Source organism: Lynx rufus, unplaced genomic scaffold (genome assembly GCF_022079265.1).
Source record: "Lynx rufus isolate CCGP_SWC_20201006 ecotype Redwood Valley unplaced genomic scaffold, mLynRuf1.p SCAF_3, whole genome shotgun sequence".
In the NCBI taxonomy this organism is placed as follows: Eukaryota; Metazoa; Chordata; class Mammalia; order Carnivora; family Felidae; genus Lynx; species Lynx rufus.
In genome coordinates this window covers 127733818-127755709 of record NW_025814845.1, presented here as the reverse complement: position 1 = coordinate 127755709, position 21892 = coordinate 127733818, and the positions used below count along the sequence as shown (strand labels likewise).

Sequence of the window (21892 nt, the reverse complement as noted above, 5' to 3'; positions counted from 1 at the left end):
TAAAACATTTCTTTTCCTAGAGAACTACACTTTCAACTTCATGAGTTTTTATTTGAACTTACTTTCCAGGATAACATCTGTAGGAAAGGCTGCATAATCGTACTAATACTTAATTTAGAGAGGAGATAGCTTTTGAGTCAGACCTGAAACACAGGCCAACATTTCTTGATTATGGTTATAGATGGACACTTATGAACAACCACGATCAGCTCTCCAAAGCTTCATACAAGCAAGAATGAGTACTAAAAGTGAGACAATAAAGTCAAATATCGTTCCGTAATCTCCGGGAGGACGGCTCCCTTCCCTTGCGTCGGCAATTCGCCCCCCTTTCCACTAAAGACACAAGTTGTGACACCGTACCCAAACCGCACCCCTATTTCCTTTCGTGGCGGGGGGGGGTGGGGTGGGGGGAGGAGGGCTGTATTACCACTCTCTTCTTTACAATGCCCCGCAGCTTACAAAACGCTTACACTTCCATCAACTCCTCTGAACTCCGCGGGTACCTCGGAGGGAGGCATTCATTCATCAAACATTTGCTCGGCCGGACCACACGTTATCGGGTGCTAGGTCTCGCCCCAAACCACGGGAAGGGTGGGACGCTCGCTCCCTGGAGCAGGTGCAGCGGAACGGACGTCGGCCAAGTTCTCGCCCAGTCTGGCTTTTCGAAGGCCCATTTGGGGCGATATGCCTCACCTTCGGGGGGTGCGCGCCCGAGCATGGCCGTGCGGCCTGGGCCTTCCTCCTTGCTCCCAAAGGAGCCGTCACCACCTGCCCCGAAGGAAACCTCTACAGAGCAAGCTCTCCCCGCCGCCGTCGGGTCAGGGGTAAGATCAGGCGGCAGCTTAGGCTCCACTCGGCTCCTCCCCTTCCTCTCTTCAATTCTGACGCGGCCGTAGAGGCGGCGGCAGCGGCTGCTAGTCCCGCGGCCCGAGGCGCACCCACCCGCTCGCGGAGCCCAGACTTCCTCTTCCCTTGCAGCGTCATCAGAGCGCGCTGGAGTCAGCCAGGGCGGGGTGATTAGAAAGGGGAAAAAAAAAAAAAAAAAAAAAAAAAAAAAGGCCAGCGGAGGAAACGTCCCGGCGGAAAGAAAAGGGAGGGGGTGAGGGGAGCTGTTGCTAGGTGACTTGCGTCATCGGGCCGCGCCGCTTTCCTCCCGCCCCTCTCTGGAGTGAGGCGAGAGCCCCGCACAGAGCGAGCGAGACAGCGAGCAGAGCTCCGGGCGCTACCGCCACCGCAGCGGAGAGAGCGTGAGAGCGAGGGAGCATCTGAGAGACCCAGCCTCCGCGCACTGGCCACGGCCGAGACCTTCGTCCTGACCTGGACCGGCGGGAGTCGCGGCCACCCCTCTTTTCCCCCCCTCACCTTCCCGGCCGGCAGCGGCGGCTGCACACGCCGGAGCCCGAGCCGGAGCCGGCGGCTGGGGGGGCTGGGAGGCGGCTACCTCAGGCCGGGACTAGTCAGCTGCTCCGCGGTGAGAAGACGCTGAGGAGGGGGTCGGAGCTTCTGTCTCGTCCCGGGGCGCGGGGCGAGGGACCCCCAACGTGTAGGGAGGGGGTCCCAGCCGCAGCGACACATGCGGGAGCCGGGAGCGGGGGCGGCGCCGAGCGGAGCCGGCCGGGTCCCCCACCTCGCCGCCGCCTCGGCCACCCGCCCGGGGCCATAGCATCTTGCCCCCAGAGTGTATGAACCCGGGACCCACGCTCAGCAACCACCCCCCGGCCGGGGGGGCGGGGACCCCAATGTGAAGCGGCGGCCCCGGCGGCGGGGAGAGCAGGACCGGCGCCACCGTCCTTTCCTTACCTTCCCCCTCTCCTCAGCCCCCTCGCGAGGGGGGGGGGTCTTTTCCCTCGGCCTGTCGCCGGCCCCCCGGCTCCTCGGCAGGACTCCGGGAGGAGTTCTTAGAGCCCCCTCCCCCGCCCCAGCCCCGAGGGCGGCGGGGCCGGGGGGGACCCGGGGGGCCGGCCGCAGCCTCAGCCCAGAGGAAAACTTTATAAAAGCAAAATCTGGAGCCTCCCAAACGTGACTGTCCCGGGAGAAGTGGCCCAGGACGGGCAGCGGACACAGCCTGAAGGGACCCAGGAAGAGGAAAAGCGGAGGTAAGCGGGGCCGCTGCCGCCTCCTCTGCTCCGGCAGCGCGGAAGAGACCCGGGTGACCGCCTGGCTTAGAGACACAAGCACCGCTTCTTCCTCAGTAACGCGCCGAGCCTTCCGCAGCTGCCGCTTCAGAGCGAACGAGGAAGGGAACCAGCCCACTTTCTCAGCGCCACGGCTCTTCCCTAAAGTGTGAGTGGCCCCGGGAAAGGGAACGGAGGGGTGGAACGTGGGAGGATACCGGTTCGCTCTCCTGGAGTTTGGCTGATGTTTGACCGGAGTGTTGGGAGAGCGTGGATCAGAGGGTGTATCTTTATGTTTACAGCGAGGAGGAGGGTCTTGGATCGTCCACTGGTTTCGAACATTTAATACGTGGACTAGGCAAGCTCACAGGTTCCCTTAGGGGAGTTCTGCCCCTATCCAGGGTGGACACTTGCACCTTTCTGGCCAGTAATTGGCAAAGGGAAATTGAGGAAGCCAAAGCATATGTGCACACAAAGGACATCTCTGTAATACACCTTTTCCTGGTACAGCGGGTGTGAAACCCCGCTGTGGTTTTTGTTTCGGGGCAACTCTTATTTGGGCTCCCACGAGGGAACCTTTTATCCTGCGAACCCCTGAAAGTAAAATTCCTTTCTTCTTTTGCAGTTTTCCTCGAGAGATTTTCATTTTGGTACCTGCTGGTGCAGGAATTTTTTTACCTCCTCATTTCTTGGGTCCAGTTCCTGTGCATCAGGACACTGTGACAGATTTCAGTTACTCAGGAAATTCTGAGTTCTTATGAATCACAGCTTACTTGGAGGAGAGCATCTAGTACTTTAACCAGTTTTTAAAAGTTGTTACATTTTTTCCTTACCCAAATGCTTTTTTTTTTTTTTTTTAAATGTTTGGGTAGCATATGTCCTAATTGCTGGCTTTTTTTTTTTTTTTTTTGTACTTGGCAGAATGACTTGAGACTTGCTTGTTTGCGTTATCTTTACTTCCCTATCAAATGAGGAGAAACTTTTTTTTCAAATGAGGGGAAACTTCTTTAAGTTTGTTTTTACTTATTTTGGGAGAGAGATCCGTGTCTGCTCAAGTGGGGGAGGGCCAGAGAGAGAGAGAGAGAGAGAGGGAGGGAGGGAGAATCCCAAGCAGGCTTCACACTGTCACGCAGAGCAGGACACAGGTCTTGATCTCACCAACCGTGACATCATGACCTGAGCCAAAATCAGGAGTCAGTTGCTTAACCAGCTGAGCCACCCAGGTGCCCCTGAGAAACTTTTTGGTATTAAACTCTTTGAAGAATGATTATTTCCCTTCCCTTCCATTATTGTGAAGGTGAAGTCTATAAAAATCTTTCATTTGTATCTTAGGTATCCTCTCTAGTGTCAAGTTGACATGCGGGAAAGTAATGAGCATTTCATATACTTCTACAGACCTTAAGGGTTCAGTACAGGGTAGAATTTTATTTAATAGAACATTGGCAGCACTATACTGAGAATTGTGGTTCCTCCAGACAGCAGTGTGGACTCACGCCCTCTGAAGCCACTGCTGAGAGAAGCTTTTTGGGAATGAACGTGAGCCTCGGGTTATCTGTGCTAACTTCGTCATTCAGGATCTTGACTAAATGTGTTTAAAACTTTCTCAAATAGTGTTTGCATCTGTACTTTTTCTCCTTGAGGTAATGAGTCCTACAAGCTTATTAGACCCTAAATTATTTAACAGTTCATTTATTTATCCCAAACCTGTCTCTCTAAAGTTGTAAGACACATCCAGAGTTCTTGTTCTGAGAAGTGCTAGAACAAGCTGGAGTTCATCTTTTCTTGGTTTTATAGATTTTCATTGTTCCTCTTTACCGTCATCTTTCCTGACTTTGTGTGTCTGTCTTAGAATGATATCTTTCTATTCCTTGATCACTTTGCCCTCCTCAGGAACTTCTCCAGCTATTTTGTTTCTCTTTATATATTTGTGTTTGTTATGCTTTTTAAAGGAACCTTAGGTTCTGTCTATTTTAAATGGGTACTGACATGAAAATACTGATTAGTGGATATAATATGAGATGTGGAATCAGAAGCAAATGTCTCTGGACCTGTTTGTTATCTTATTTTGAGACCTTGAGGAAGTTACGTATCCCATGTTTCACAAAGATGGGAAGAAGAGAACTCTAGTCTTGGCATTGGCTGTTTTTTTGGGGCAGGAGGGGGAGACAAACCAACAAACTATAATTTGAAGGTAGATTTGTACTCTATCAGAGTTGCTTACTAACTTTAAGACTTATTTTTATTGCTCTGATTATAGATTGGTTAAAAAGCATGGTAATGTTTTATTGCAAAGAAGCAGTAAAGTGTTTGGGGTCCATTTGGGGTCCCTGCCTTTGAGATGCTTTTATTTATGGCAGAGACAATGAAACACACGTTGCATAAAATCATAGGAAAGGGAGCATGAACCAGTGTTTGTTTATAGCCACTATATATTATACTACTATGTTTGGTACCTTTAGATATAAATGTATTTGAATAGTTTTCATTAGAGAAGTGACTATACAAAACTAATTGGAGTGTCTGAGCCAAATCTGGGAAAGAAGTTCTCTTTTAGGATGAAAGGAGCAGTGGAGGTAAAGTGTTTAAGGCTTTTGGAATTGGACGGTGTGAGAGACAAGTATAATTAGGAAGTCAGCTTGATGGGAATACAGATGGAGATTGGTTGTTGAGTCAGCTTAGGGTTAGTTTGTGTTTGTGCAGCTTTATGAGTATAGCCCAAAGAAGCAATTGAGAACAATGTTCCTGAGAAGGTAGTTTTAGATGATTGAGGAGAAATTGTATTTTAGGTCAAGAGGCATTTTTTTTTTTTTTTTTTAACGTTTATTTATTTTTGGGACAGAGAGAGACAGAGCATGAACGGGGGAGGGGCAGAGAGAGAAGGAGACACAGAATCGGAAACAGGCTCCAGGCTCTGAGCCATCAGCCCAGAGCCTGACGCGGGGCTCGAACTCACAGACCGCGAGATCGTGACCTGGCTGAAGTCGGACGCTTAACCGACTGCGCCACCCAGGCGCCCCGGTCAAGAGGCATTATACCTGGAGTAGGATTTTGTTTTTCTAGGAAACCAACATTAAAAAAATTTTTTTTGATGTTTGTTTATTTTTGAGAGAGAGAGAGAGAGAGAGCGCATGCACACGAATGGGGGAGGGGCAGAAAGAGAGAGAGAGAGGGAGGGAGGGAGACACACACACAGAATGCGAAGCAGGTTCCAGGCTCTGAGCTTTCAGCACAGAGCCCATCATGGGGCTCAGACCCATAACCCATGAGATCATGACCTGAGCCAAAGTCAGACGCTTGACCGACTGAGCCACTCAGGCATCCCTAAGAGAACCAGCATTTTTACACCATGGTCATCAAAGAGCTATACAGTTGCAAGAGTGAAAAAGTAGATGCCCCCAGTAGTTTAGTTTGGTGCTAGTGGTTTCTTATAGAAAATAAATCAGAAATAAGGCAGTGGACTTTGTTTTGGACATTAAATTTTAGGGTGAAAGTTGATGCTGATGCAATCTGAAGATAGAAAAATAGTTAAACTAGTGAGTGAAATGCTGAAAATGTAGAGTTAGGAGTCATTTTCACAGTATTACATTTTCTTGAGAGAGCTGACAGAGTAAAGAGATGAGAAATGTGTATTTTTACTTGGGCGGGGGGAAGGAAATCTGTTAAAGTTAGCAAAGATGTAGTAATGACAGAGAATGGATGAGACTGTACCTAAGAAAATGTTTTAAAAGTAGGTAAGACTTGAAGTCAACAGGGAGGAACAGCTTTTAAACATGGCTACCATGGTCAGTCTTAGGACACGTGAGTCTATATTTTTGAAAGAGCTAACAAGTTTTTTGTAGAGTATATAGGTCCCTTGAGATTAAGTTTCAAAGAATATATAGGATTTCACAGTAAAGGAAACTATACATGAAAGCACAGATTTGTTTTTATAAAAATTTGTGTTTTTAAAGTTTGCCCTTCGTTATTATCCTGAGTTTGGTCTTTAACATGATGAAGTGGGGCTAAAAATAGCTGGCAGAGAAGCCCGCTTCCCCTGCTTGCAGTTGATGTGTGTCTTTGTGTCCCATACAATGGAGGGGGATATTCCTGTGTTGGCACAGCAGTGCTGAAAATGCCTTTTTTTTTTTTTTAAAGACTTTTTATTAAAAAATAAACAAAAAACGACTTGGCATTTAAAAAAATTCAGCTGTCTTTGAAGCATGAGACACCGTAAGACTTTTTTTGTGGTGAAACCTGCAGCTAATGGAACTAGCATTTAGTGTTGACTGACAAAGATAAGGATTGTGAGATAGGGTACACACACACACATGCGCGCGCACACACACACACACACACACACACACACACACTTCTATCTCCACACTTTTTGTGTCCTTAGTTCAATTCACCACCTTCCTACTAGCTTCTTTGGCCTCTTCTTAAGGGTTTAATACAGGGAGCTAGATCTTAGGTGATTCTAGGATGAGGATACAGGGACTAGAATATATGCCATACAGGTGCCTTCTCCAGCCTCTACTTTCCACAACATTTTTTATGCAGGTAAAACCATGTTTAGATGAACTTAAAGGGCAGCCTTTTCGGGTTGACATGATTTACTAGCAAAGATAGGGGGAAAGGTGGGACTCTGGTAGGAGGGAGTGTTGACCTCATGTGCTTTGCCTTGGCAACTTTGGGATTGATATGGGATAATTAAAGACCCTTGGGTGTGCATTTGTGTTTTAGTACTCATGACCTGAAAGCCTACACCTAGGCTGGCAGCAGCTCGACTTGTGTACTTTAGAAACGGTTCTTGGAGAAGTCGTGAGTTGCTCTCACATCTCATTGTGTAGAGGAGGGGTTGGTAATTTTTTTTCTTTTTTTTTGGTAAAGGACCAGTTAGTAAATATTTTAGATTTTGTGGTCCACATCTGGTACAACGATTGAGTTCTGTTCTTGTAGTGTAAAAGCCATAGCAATATATAAGCAAGTGAGTGTGACTGTGTTCCAGTAAAACCTTAAACAGTTGACCCTAGATCAGTGTGTGGGTTAGGGGCACCAGTCCCCTGTGCAGCAAAAATCCATGTATGACTTTTGACTCACACCGAACTTAACTATTGATGACCTATTGTTGACTAGAAGCGTTACCAGTAACAGTCTGTTAACACATTTTTTGTGATTTATATGTATTATAGACTACATTCTTACAATTTACTACATTCTTACAATATTGAAAGAGAAAAGAAACTTATTAAGAAAATTTTAAGGAAGAGAAAGTACATTGACAGTACCGTATGTGTTGAAAAAAATTTATGTGTAAGTGGATTAGCGCAGTTCAAACCCATGTTGTTCAAGGGTCACCTGTACATAAAAACAGGAGGTAGGTTGGATTTGACCTGTAGTTTATGGAACCCCAGTGTAGACAACTGCCCAGGTCCACCAACATATGGTATAAGCATTCCATTACAAAGATTGGAGTGGCTGCTTTAGGTGTTCTCCATTTTCTAAGTGAGATGTGTCCTTGAGGGTTGTGTTAAAATTATTCCGTAGTAAATCTGGAGTCAACTGTTCAAAATACTTTTGCCTTCCGAGTGATGAAAACTATGGATTGAGGAACAAGGTGGCAGTCCTGTCTATAGCATCTAAAAAATACAGACTTACTTGCATTTTCTTATTCTAAGGTAAATAATTGACATAGTGGTATACTGGCTATGTGTCATAGCTGAAAGTATTTTTGAAGAAACTTAGGGGTGTAATTTTGGATGGTTCTGAAAATAAATTGTAAAGCATTTATTTTAATGTAAAATTATAAGTGTTTATGGTTGGTTTGAATCAGATGAAAATATTAGCCAAGTTGTAAGAACATTAAGTTTTGATACTTTTTTTAAAAATTTATTTACTTATTTTTGAGAGAGAGAAAGAGAGAGCAGGGGAGGGTCAGAGAGAGAGAGAATCCCAAGCAGGCTCTGCTGTGACGTGGGACCTGATGAGGGGCTTGAACTCAGGAACAGTGAGATCATGACCTGAGCCCAAATCAAGAGTTAGCCGCTTAACTGACTGAGCCACCCAGATGCCCCCAAGATTTGATACTTCTGTTTCCAAAGGTCTTAATTTCTTGCAATGACCAATTCAGTATGTAGAATAATGGGGTGCACAGTTTTTGTTTTGTTAAGTCTTAACAAATCTTCTATTTTTTTTAATGTTTATTTACTTTTTAAAATTTTTTTATTTTTTTGATTTTTGCTCAAGCACGCAAACAGGGGATGGGCGGAGAGAGAGGGAGACACAGAATCTGAGGCAGGCTCCAGGCTCTGAGCCATCAGAACAGAGTCTGATGCGAGACTCGAACTCACAAACTGTGAGATCATGACCTGAGCTGAAGTTGGATGTTCAACTGACAGAGCCAGCCAGGTGCCCCTTCTTAACAAATCGTCTAAATAACTTAAACGTATACTCTAAAAAATGTTTGCTGTATTCTTAAGGGTAAATGTAGCATGGATGAACTTATTTCTTAGGAGACACTGTGTCAAATGTATTGTTTAGGAAGGATAATTCACTTTGTACAATTTTACATTATAGCTAATATCAAAACATTTGTTTCATATGTCAACAAATACTTGCATTAGATGATGGTATATTTTTACCCTGACTTCATAAATATTATTTATTTCATGATTCCCCTATTTATTGCAGGGGAGGAGGTGACCCTTGCAATAATGATAATTTTTAAATTAGTTTCTAACCTGCTTTTGTGTTTCATAGTATTTCTACACATGTAATTGGTACTTCATTTCCTCTTTCATTAAAAAAATGTATACAGTTTGACAATTTAGGCTACCTTTTAGTAGGTCATTACAAAGTTGCTTTCCTATTCATTAGGAGAGGATTCTTGTTCTTTTGAAAATCTTAATTTTTGTTATTTCAAGTAATTTTCTCATTGTCTTAAGCTTAAGGATAGTTGGTGATTTAAAAGACACAAGGTATTCATCTCATATCTGCAAATATTACAAATAAAAATATTCTATATTGGTGACATTTTCAGTGGAGCAGGGGAAAGAATGCTGTATTAGTGTTTTTCCTTTTTTTTTTTTTTAAAACTTAGCTGCATTGTCATTACAAACAGATGAGTAAAGTTGCTTTCAAATAATAAACTTTTTTTTTTTTAATTTTTTTTTTTTCAACGTTTTTATTTATTTTTGGGACAGAGAGAGACAGAGCATGAACGGGGGAGGGGCAGAGAGAGAGGGAGACACAGAATCGGAAACAGGCTCCAGGCTCCGAGCTGTCAGCCCAGAGCCTGACGCGGGGCTCGAACTCACGGACCGCGAGATCGTGACCTGGCTGAAGTCGGACGCTTAACCGACTGCGCCACCCAGGCGCCCCAATAAACTTTTTTTTGAAGAAATTTTTTATTGAAGAATAATTGACATACAATATTGCATTAGTTTTAGGTGTACAGTGTAGTAATTCCATATTTATATACATTAGGAAGTGGTTGCCACAGTTAAGACTAGTTATCATCTGTCACCATGCAAAGTTGTTACAATATTATCAACTATATTCCTTATGCTGTACATTACGTCCCATGTTGTATTTATTTTGTTATTTGAAGATTGTACCTCTTTATCTCCTTTACCACCTATTTTATCCATCTCCTCATCCCCCTGCTCCTGCCCCCTTTCTGGCAACCATCAGTTTATTCTTTATGAGTCTGTTTCCTGTTTTGTTTTCTTTCTTCATTTTGTTTTGTTTTTTTTTTTTTTTAAATTCCACACGTAAGTGAAATCATATGATATTTGTCTTTCTCTCTCTGAATTATTTTACTTAGGATAATACCCTCTAGGTTCATCCATGTTGCAAATGGCAAGATTTCATTCATTTTTATGGCTGAGCAATATTCCATTGCATATATATACCACATCTTCTTTATGTATCTGTTGATGGACATTTAGATTGTTTGCATATCTTGGCTGTTGTAAGTAATGCTGTGATGAACATCGGGGTGGTATATGTCTTTTTGAATTAGTATTTTCATGTGCTTGCTTCGGCAACACATATACTAAAATTAAAGTAGTATTTTCATTTTTCCAGATACATACCTAGAAGTGGAATTGTTGGATCATATGGTAGTTCTATTTTTAATTTTTTGAGGAACCTCTACACTGTTTTCCACAGTGGCTGCACCAGTTTGTATTCCCACTAATAGTGCATGAGAATTCCCTTTTCTCCACATCTTTGCCAACACTTGTTATTTCTTGTTTTTTTTTTTTTTTTTTTTGGTGACAATAGCTATACAATTATTTATTTTACATAGAAGTGGTTTTTACACAGCCATCTCTAAGGTAAATAAATTATATGATCTTTTTCTAAGAGCAGGTTTTGATCAGGAAATAGGTGGACAGACCGTGGAGACTCTGAATTCTTGAAGGGAAAGGATGCTATTGAGGAAGAAGCGAGTTAAGGAAGAAGTTATTAGTGATATGCCAAATTTCTCTTACCATATAATTTGGCTGAAATCTGCCTTCATCCAACTTGGTAGCAAATTTTGAGTAAATAATGAACTCTTGCATTTAAACCTTTTTACTTGGAGACTTTTTCCTGCCCAGTGTAAAACCAGTCTGTCTTACGTCTTAATGTACTTTTCGATTTTTGCTACTTTCTTTTGAGACTTTCATTGTTTTTTTCTCATGATACCTTTTGTAGTATGTTTAGAGTGTATTTTCTAAATATACTCTATGTATATGACATTTCCTGAACACTACGGGATATGTATTTTCTAATAATTATACTACTTCACACAAGTATATTTAAAATTTCCTCCTATTCCACCTCAGAATTGTGAAATATTTGAGGGAACATTTGTACTTGATTTGGATTTTGAATGACTAATATGTAATAATTTCTCTAAAATATTCCTTTAAATTTTTTGGGTAACCCGATTTCTTTAAAACAGTAAGCTAGTACAAGAAAGTATGAGAGCCTGTATGTGTTGTATTATCCTGCGGTTGAAAAATAATAAACAAAAATGTACCAGAGACCTCACTGCTTGAGTATCTTTTACTCTTTTCTCTATCACCTAAGGGATAGCTAGTGGATCACTCAGATAATGTGCAGTTTCTATTGCTTTGCTGTGTTTCCTCTGCCCTTTCTTTATAGCTGGGGGGTAGCTACTGGAAATCTGGGTGGCTTTAGGTAGCATGCATTGTGTGTGTCTGTGTGGACATAAACCTAGTGTACTGTATTAGGTGCTCCTTTCTGCATGACTGTTCTTGGATTTAGGAAATATTGAAAGACATAGTGCAAAATATATATTTTTTAAAGTTTATTTATTTTGAAAGAGAGAGAAAGTGCGAATGTGGGAGGAATAGAGAGAGAGGAGAGAACTAGAATCCCAAGCACGCTCTGTACCGTCAGGGCAGAGCCTGTCGTGGGACTTGAGCCAATAAACTGCAAGGTCATCACCTGCGCCAAAGTCCACACTTAACTGAGCCACCCAAAAGACATAGTGCAAAATATTTTTAATGTCACTTAGCCTTTCCTCTGAGAGGGTCATCATTGGGTAAGATACTGTTTTCTTCTGGCTTTTTTTTTTTTTTTTTTTTTTTTAAGAGAGAGAAAAGAACGAGTGGGGAGAGGCAGAGGGAGAGAGAGAATCTTAAGCAGGGTCCACACCCAGCGTGGAGCTGAGGATACTGCTCCCTGGGGGGGTTGATCATGACCATGAGATCATGATTTGAGTCGAAATCAAGAGTTGGAAGTGTAACCAACTGAGCCACCCAGGCACCTCTCTTCTGGCTTTTTCATCCCATAGCGTCTTGAGTGAACCCAATAATATATGTTAGTGTAACGTGACGTCTGGAGACAAATTGCTGGTTTGTTTTTGGAAGAATGTATATATCTTATCAGACTTTTTAGGATGGCTGACATAAAGTAATGTGACCCATCCCTGTTAGTTCTTTGAGTTAAAGATCTTTTAAGGTATGATATGGACAGCCCTAAAGTCAGGCTTTATATTGTCCAGCATTTAAATTCAGCCCTAGAGTTTGACAAATAATACTGAAGTAATTCCGCAGTGTTTTCAGAAGTATCTGAACTAGCATATGATTCATTAACATTTTATTAAAAACTCTTAAAAACTAGAGAATGACACACTGCTGTGTTTATTATTTAGAGGAAAGAAGAACTGATTTGAACATAACTTGAATTTGAGTTCATTTCCAAAGACCTCGGTAGTACTTGGATCACAAAGGACTCTTTTTTGAATAATTCATTGATTATCTCTGAAAGTGACTGTGGTGTAAATTGTTTATTTAGAGATATCAGGATGCAGTTTAGTTATCATGTCTCTTAACTGTCCATCTCTTTAGTGCTTGGGAATAAAAAGCTTTAAAAAATTATGAAAAAGTTGGGACGCCTGGGTGGCTAAGTCGATTGGGTTGTCTGACTCTTGATTTCAGCTCAGGTCATGATATTGTGGTTATGAGATTGAGCCCCATGTTGGGCTCTGGGCTGACAGCATGGAGCCTGCTTGGAATTTTCTTTCTCCTTCTCTCTCTCTGTCTCTGTCTCTTCCCTGCTCATGCTTGCTCACTCTCTCTCAAAAAAAAAAAAAAAAAAAAAATTAATAAACTTAAAAAAATTATGAAGAACTTTAACAAGTTTTATCTGTATCATTATATCTGGAATTATCATTACATCTCAAATTAAGATTGAAGGAATTTCATTTATGTGATTCAGTTTTAACTAAATTTTAGTTTTCTCCCTTTTTTAAAATGATTAGTATGTGTGTGTTTGCTATTCTGTTTTCACTTTTTGTGTTTATTATACACATCAGTTTTCAGAAATAACTTTTCCTTCAAGCTTGGCATAATCAGTGTTCTGTTGGCCAGCATAAGAAACAAATGCTTCTTGACTGTTTTATATTTGGAAAGTTTCTATTTTGAGAGCAATTTGGTGATGTCTTCATAGTCTGTTTATTTAATAGAAGTATATATTTAAGATAAGTATATGAAAAAAATCCAAAGACAGAAAGAAAATATTGAGATATATTTCTTAGTAGTGATTATCTTGCCAGCTCTTGTCTTCATTCTCTAACTTCTTTTAAGGCAAGTTTGTTTTAGGTTTTGATGTAAATGGAAAAGCTAGACTGGCTTACATATTAATGGATCTCTGGCTATGTGGTTAATTTAATAAAAATTCTAGTTCAAAAAAATCCAGCTATTTTAAATATTTTTCTTTGTTGGTAGCAGTTGGAGTTTATGCTTCTGGAGTTATGCTTCTTTCCATTTCAGAGATTTTTCAAAATAGGATTTTATGATTATGACTAGTTTACTAGGTAGATGGGAGAAGAGCATAGTTTTTCTAGTGACTGTAATTTCTTTTTATTTATTGTGTATGTAATACCAGAAGGTTATATAAATAAATTTGTGGATCATCCTTTTTCTTTTGCATAATTGGTGGTCTCTTAATTGACTACCATGTGAATTTGAGAACATAAACTTTGGAATGTTGCTGTCATGAGTGGGGAATCTTTTTCTATTGAATATTACATAGGCAGATTTCTTTTCACTAAAGAAATATTAAAATACTGATTTATTAGATTAGAAATTTAGAGCAAGAGACAGAAAATTTCAGATTTTTTTTGTGAAGGCCAGATATTTGGTAGGAGAGGTGGGATGTACAGAGGGTGGGGAGAGCCACAGAGCCAAGGAAGGAGGGAAGGGCAGATACCAGGGAGAATGGCACCGGAAGTTTTGAGGTCAGTCTTAGTCAGAGGTCACACCCTGTTATTTCTTTGGGTTTGTGGAGTGGGGTGTTACCACATGTTATCTACCATCCTTTGAAATGTTGATTAGATTAGCTCCTAGCTTTTCAACATCTGGATTCTTTAAGCCATTGAAGTTTTAATCTGTTTGGGATAATCAATGTATCCTAGGGTGGGAAAATTTCCACAATACCAGCTGTGGGTATTGAAGGGGCAGACAGGGTTTTCAACTGGTAGTGGAGTTTCTTTTTTTTTGTTTCTTTTTTTTTTGTTTTTATTTTTTTTCCTCTTTGGCAACATTTCCCTAGCTTTGCCTAAGTGGGATGTGTGTAATTCTGTATATGTGACATAGTGGTTGAGAGGCAAGCTTTGGAGATGATAGACCCAGGTTCAGCTGTATAGTTTTGTGACTTTGGGCACATTATTCTGTGTGTGTTCCTTGTAAAAACTGGGCGATAGTAATAATACTTACCTCTTTCATAGGGTAGTCAAGATAGTCAATATTCATTATAATATATGAGTTAATGCATTACGAGGTCTAGCTCAGAGTTAGTGCCCAGGGAATGTTAGTTGTTGAAATTAATAGTATTAATATTATAATATTGTTATAGTTGTTTCTGTGAGGTTGCTGTTTTGAATGCCAGAGGCATTTGTGATCTTCTGAAGAGGTCACTATTTGGAATACTGCCTTTTTTCAGCAGCAGGTATTTATTGAACACCTGCTATGTCAGGTATTGATCTGAGTGCACAAAACATAAAAATCCCTGCCCTCCTGAAACTTATTTTCTCTTTGGGGACCCAAGATACACAAAGCAAAATAGATGACCCATCACTCATTTTATGAAATGTGGTGTTTGACTTTATAGCTAAGCCTGTGTTAACCAACCCTATCAGCTTTTACTTTAGATCGTTTTTTGTTTGTTCTTCTTTCAGTGCTTGAGAGTGTTTGGTGGCAGGAGCACCCTAAAAGCATGGAACTAGTCTCATTGTCTCAGGTTATGGCTCAATCTTAATTTTAAGGCAGTCTTACACTCCTCATCATTTCCTTGACTTACTAATTAAATTGGCTATCACAGACTTTCCTTTCTGTCCCCAGATTTCTGTTGCACGTTGTTTGCAGAAGTGGTGCTTCTCCCCATCTCATTACCTTTTGCTCATCCATGTCACTTCTTAAGAAAAGGAATTGACTACTAGAAACCTTTTTAAAGAAATATTCCCTGACTAATCTGTATACTTTTCCTTCATCTATTTTGTTATTCCCACCTTCTGTCTATTGTTAACTGAGATATTTAACTAGTTTATTGCCTGTCTTGTGTTAAAAAATTAAAAAAAAATTTTTTATTTATTTTTGAGAGACAGAGAGACAGGAGACAGCACGAGCCGGGGAGGAGCAGAGAGAGAGGGAGACACAGAATCCGAAGCAGGCACCAGGCTCTGAGCTATCAGCACAGAACCTGACGCGGGACTCCAACTCACGAACCATGCGATCATGACCTGAGCCAAAGTCAGACACTTAACCGACCCAGGTGTCCCTACTCTCTGTCTTTTAAAAAAATATTTTTCTTGTTTCTTCAGTTAAATTGTAAGACATTTTAGGTTAGGGACCACTTTTCTATTCTGAGCCTTTGCTTCCTCGCTTGAAAAAAAAGATAAAGGGAATTTGCTTCCTCGCTTGAAAAAAAAGATACAGGGAAGCTGTGAGATTTCAGGGAGATAATGTGTGAAAAAGGTCCTGAGCTAAATCCTAATAGTAGTTTCTTTTTCTTTGAACCACTCTAGTTCTAAAGTTGATACTAGGCGTATATAGTCAGTGCTTAAAAAAAATACTTGTTAAGTTATTCTGAAGTGAGGTTGGAAGTCTTGTAACTTCTACTTGTGTGGCTAATTTTAGTTTTTACTTCTAGATGAGATTGAAAACATTACTTTTCATGTATCAGATAATAAAGGTGAGACATTAATAAGAGATGATATAACAGTGATTAGGAGCAGGGACTCAAGCCACTATCATTTGGGTCCAAATACAGACTACCACACTTACTGGTTGTGTGACATTTGGCAAGTTGTTTAATTCTGCTGGTTTTAGTTTCTTTATTTGTAAGATGGGGAAGACCATAACCAACTCATGGATACTATGTTGCTAGAGTAAATGAGATAATAAATGAGAAGCACAGAGCAGTGCTTGGCACATAACATTGGCCCCAGTGAACATTTGGCAATATCTGGAGGTGTTGTTGATGGTCACAGCTAGGGAGAGGTATGTGTGCTACTAATATCTAGTGGGTAGAGGGCAGGTATAAACAATGTACAGCACAGCACCTCACAACAAAGGCTTATTTGGTCCAAAACGTCAGTTGTGTGAAGGTTGGGAAACCCTGCTTTATAAAAAGTCCTCTGTTTCTCATTTGGGTATTTTCTTCATACAAGGTGCTTTGCCAATTCCATTGTGTATAAATACTGATTATTGATAAAGATAAATCACAGACATGGATCTCACTTAACATTCATTTTAAAGGACAGATATAAAGGAAAATTAATAGATTTCATGATTTTTAAAAAAGATTATAGGGCAGTTACTCCAAAAGTAATCTAAAAGTGCTTCCATTTATTATTCAGAAACTAGGAAAGATTTCCAGGTGGATTTTACTAATTTGTTTTTCTAAATGGCAAACTGTTCATGTAAAAGTGTATCAAGAATAGGGAGCTTATGAGATGTGAGTGCCATAGTGTGTAAATATTCATAGGATCAAATATACACTAATGGACAAAGTAAGTATCAAGGTTAATGGAATGATCTATTGGGAGAAACCTTGGATCGCATCTAATTTCCCTCTCTTTTAGTACTCACCATGTTAAGGGCTGTTTAACTGAGGACTTCATCTTTCTATTAATCTCTCCCCTCTCTTTTTTTTTTTTTTTCCTGTTTAAAATTGCACGTTTACCATTCCCTATTTCAAGTTTCTTTTTTTCTTTTTTTTTTTTTCAACGTTTATTTATTTTTGGGACAGAGAGAGACAGAGCATGAACGGGGAAGGGGCAGAGAGAGAGGGAGACACAGAATCGGAAACAGGCTCCAGGCTCTGAGCCATCAGCTCAGAGTCTGACGCGGGGCTCGAACTCACGGACCGCGAGATCGTGACCTGGCTGAAGTTGGACGCTTAACCGACTGCGCCACCCAGGCGCCCCTACCATTCCCTATTTCAGAAGCTTCTAAGTTGATTTCTTTGCTACTGTCCTTTATATTCCTTCCTGAATTGATTCTCCTTAAAGGGGAGCCTTTCTAGTCTGGATTCAGTTTACCATTCAGACCTCTGAGCACCATCCCTTTATTTCTGGGAGAGAATTAAGTGCTAATGCCCTAAGGTTGGAATTGGAATGAACTAACTTTTCTTATGCATGGTATGAGTTGTATATCATCTTTGGGAGAATTGGCGAAATAGTTCATTGCATCATTTCCTGTATTTTGTATGTCAAGTGATTTTCCTCACTTGTGTCTAAACACTGATTGTATATCCATATATACACATGTAAAGTATGTATATACTTAATGCATATTTGTGTGTGTGCATGTATGTATGTGTGCATGTATATACTTTCACGTAAAATTGTCTCTGCACTTTGCTCTTTCCTCTGTCTGGAGTATTCTTTTCCTTTTATCTGCAAAACATTTCTCTCTTAAGACCCTACTTAAATATCATCTTCTCTAGGAAGCCTGCCCTCATTAATGTAAGTGGAATTAGTTTTTTTTTTTTTTTTTTTTTTCTGGTTATCCATAGTGTCTGTGTGGCTTTTATAGCACTTAAAATAGTTCATATTTTTCTCTTCTACTGGTCAGATCTTTGAGGGCAAGTGTTATGTCTTACTCATCTTTCAGTTAATATCTTCTCCCCCCAAGTGCCTAATATTTATTGCTCTTTAGCAGGCATATAGTTTGCTAACAAATGAAAGAGGAAAAAAAAAAGATTGGAAAGATTTTTTAATGCGCTCTGTAAGAGGAGGACATTATCATGTCACCTTTGCTTCAAAGTGCTTAGTGTAGTACCTGTTCATAGGTGTTAAACAAATATTTATTAAATGACTTAGAAACCAGTTCTAATAATGGTTGGAAATTTCGTGTAAAGTTTTTCTTCTGTATTTCTAGAAGGCATATCCTAAAAGTAAAATAGCCTAGATATTTGGTACATCTGATGCATTAAGTTGAACTTTCTTTTCCTGACTCAGTAATGAGACTTTTATCCAGCAAATACTTTCTGAAAGATGCTTTTAGTTGTTTTCTTTTCCTCCTGTGGGTCCATTCTAGTGCTGAGCTTGTTGAAAAGGTGAATGTGTAGTATCTGTGCTACATCATTGGTGAGCAAGTAAAAGGCCTCTGTTCTTCTCTGTACATTTGCGCCCAAACAGAGTGATTATATATTTTCTCTCAAGTATGGATAATGACACTATTGAAGCGTGAGAGAGAAAAAAAGGCAATTGGAGGTGAGGAAGTTGCCTACTAGGTCTCTTTTTCTTTTGATGATGATTGATTTTTTCCTCAGAGCTGCCTCCATTTATTTATAAAGAATTAGCTAGAAGAGAGAGGGGTGTGAATCTAGAGGATAAGAATATAAGTTTGATAACATGGTAAATAAGTATTTTGATAATTATTGTAATTATAATCCTTATTACCACTTATTGAATGTTTACTATATGTCAGGCACTATGCTAAGGATTTTTGTGTGCATTAGTTAATTTACTCCTCCCAGTAGTCCCTAGGAAATGGATAGTAATAAATTTGTTTTATAACAAGAAATAGATTCCCAAGAATATATAGCTAGGAATTTGAACTCACAGAACTGGCATTCAAATCCTGATCCATCTGATTCTGTGGTCTGTGCTTTTAATCACCATGCATGCATGCTGCCTCTTAAGTTTCGCGGGAGGAGTTTTGTACTGAAAATGGGACGTCAACAGGTATACTGAGATAGGAGGGGAAATAGGATTTCACCCTATATATATTTGTTAGAAGGAAGACGATTAACAGACTCATGGAGAAGCAATTCCCAGGTTTATGTCCTGACACACAACAATTGTGAAATTTAAGCTTGCCATTTGAATTGACTTGCATTAACCTGCAATTTTCATTAAATTTAGTCTTGCTCTTGCTATGATCATCAGGAGCTAGATACATCTTCAGCAGTAGAAGAAATCCATCTAGGCAAAATCTAAGAGATAGTGGAGCAGAGAGATTTTTATAACTTTTTCTGTGGGTAAAATATATTTTATAGTTACACTGAACTGTTTTGAGATTCTTGTTTAGGGGATGAGCCACGGAAATCTGTTATTTGGGATTTGAAAATTTATAATATGGCATGAGGTATGGCAGAAAATTTGAGAATCAACACTTGTTAGGTTCTAAGGTATAAATTGTTTAAGTCAATGCATATCTGTGGTGTGTTTCCCTTATGTGATTTCTTAGGCTATTTTTGTTATTTAAAAAAAATTCTTTTTTCCTGCTTTTTCATACTTTGTACAGGATTATTCCTTACAATTAGTTTACTTACAGGTGTTTTATATTTAGTAAATATGGTGAACACATATTATTTTTATTTGTTCACAGGAGGTTTAAATAGTTTTCATAATTTTATTTTGTTACCTAAATCTAAAATGTTTCCTGAAAGATTTTCTCTTTCTTCTTCTTGATTGTATTTTAAATGCTGTATTTGTAACTTTAGTTATATACATTTGAACTTTGCCTTTTCCAGAATTTTAATTTATGTTTTTGTAAAATTGTATCAAAACTTACTTGCCAAAGCTAAGAGTAGGTTGCTAAATGATGTTCTGTTAAAGATTAAAAATGCAGAGTAACACCAGCATTCTTCACAGAGCTAGAACAAACAGTCCTAAAATTTGTATGGAACCACAGAAGACCTCGAAAAGCCAAAGTAATGTTGAAAAAGAAAACCGAAGCTGGAGGCATTACAATCTCAGACTTTAGCCTGTACTACAAAGCTGTAATCATCAAGATAGTATGGAATTGGCACAAAAACAGATATGTAGATCAATGGAACAGAATAGAAAACCCAGAAATGGACCCACAAATGTATGGCCAATTAATCTTCAACAAACCAAAAAAGAGTATCCAATGGAAAAAAGACAGTCTCTTTATCAAATGGTGCTGGGAGAACTGGACAGCAACATGCAGAAGAATGAAACTGGACCACTTTCTTATACCATACATAAAAAAACTCAAAATGGGTGAAAGACCTAAATGTGAGACAGGAAACCATCAAAAATCCTAGAGGAGAAAACAGGCAGCAATCTCTTTAACCTTGGCCTCAGCAACCTCATACTTGACATATCTCCGAAGGCAAAGTAAGTAAAAGCAAAAATGAACTATTAGGACCTCATCAAGATAAAAAGCTGCTGCACAGCAAAAGAAACAATCAGCAAAACTAAAAGGCAGCCGACAGAATGGGAGAAGATATTTGCAAATGACATATCAGATAAAGGGTTAGTATTCCAAAATCTTAAAAGAACTTATCAAACTTAACAAACACCTGAAAAACAAATAATCCAGTGAAGAAATGGGCAGAAGACATGAATAGATACTTTTCCAAAGAAAACATCCAGATGGCTAACAGACACATGAAAAGATGCTCAATATTGCTCATCATCTGGGAAATACAAATCAAAACCACATTGAGATACCACCTCACACCGGTCAGAGTGGCTAAAACTAACTCAGGAAACAACAGATGTTGGGGAAGATGTGGAGAAAAGGGAACCTTTTCGCACTGTTGGTGGGAATGTGAACTGGTGCAGCCACTCTGGAAAAGTGTGGAGGTTCCTCAAAAAATTGAAAATAGAATTACCCTACGACCCAGCAATAACACTACTAGGAATTTATCCGAAGGTTACAGGAGTGCTGATTCGTAGGGACACATGTATCCTAATGTTTATAGCAGCACTATCAACAATAGCCAAATTATGGAAAGAGCCCAAATGTCCTTCAGTTGATGAATGGATAAAGAAGATGTGGTATATATTCTTACACCATACACGAGAAGATGTGGTTTATATTCTTACACCATACACAAAAATAAACTCAAAGTGAATGAAAGACCTAAATATGCAACAGGAAACCATCAAAATCCTAGAGGAGAAAACCGGCAACAACCTCTTTGACCTTGGCCTCAGCAACCTCATACTTGACATGTTTCCAACATGTCAATACTACTTGGCGATGAAAAAGAATGAAATTTTGCCATTTGCAATAATGTGGAAGAACTGGAAGATATTATGCTAAGTGAAATAAGTCAGTCAGAAAAAGGCAGATATCATATGTTTTCACTATATGTGGAATTTGAGAAGCTTAACAGAAGACCATAGGGGGGAAGGGAAGGAAAAATAAGTTACAAACAGAGAGGGAGACAAACTATAAGAAACTTAAATACAGAAAACAAACTGCAGGTTGATGGGGGTGGAGGGTTGGAGGGTGGGGAAAATGGGAGGTAGGCATTGAGGGGGGCAGTATTGGGATGAGCGCTGGGTGTTGTATGTAAGTGATGAATCACAGGAATCTACTCCCGAAGCCAAGACTATACTGTATAGGCTGTATGTTAACCTAACTTGACAATAAATTACATAATAAAAAAAAAAGTATAGGACATAGCACTGCGTTAAGATACTACTTTTATCATTTAATAAATTATTATTTGTGTGTGTCTAAGAATATGGCAAGTTTTAAATTTGGGATTCTCTTCTATTTAACATTAATTACTGGTTATTAATTATTACAATAGTTTTTTTTTTTTAATATCTAGCGAAAGTAGCCTATCTATATTGCCTTCCTTTTCCAGCACTTTTCTGGTTAATTCGCTTTTATTTTTTAATTTCAAGTCAGCACATCTGGTTAAATAAAAGCAAAAACAGAACAAAAATGTGCCTAAGTAAAATTGAATTCTGGTAAATAAGAATTTAGGATTTGGGGTGAGGGAGTTAGATAATCATCTCAGGATTTTAGGATTCTAAGGCTTAGGCTGATTAGTGTTTTTTTTATATT

The 21892-nt window shown here is 39.7% G+C and overlaps 1 protein-coding gene across 3 annotated transcripts in view; it reads left to right on the top strand.

Annotated features, from left to right (window-relative positions):
- The first annotated feature begins 1108 nt into the window (after nt 1-1108).
- Nucleotides 1109-21892, top strand: part of FBXW7 (F-box and WD repeat domain containing 7) — a 222861-nt gene continuing 202077 nt past the window's right edge. For 2 of the 3 annotated variants that reach the window (XM_047091435.1, XM_047091436.1), the window contains exon 1: nt 1129-2283. The gene's annotated coding sequence lies outside the window, so the exon portion shown is untranslated. Of the gene's footprint in view, nt 2284-21892 lie in introns of all 3 variants that reach the window. The other variant, XM_047091438.1, reaches the window with a different exon arrangement.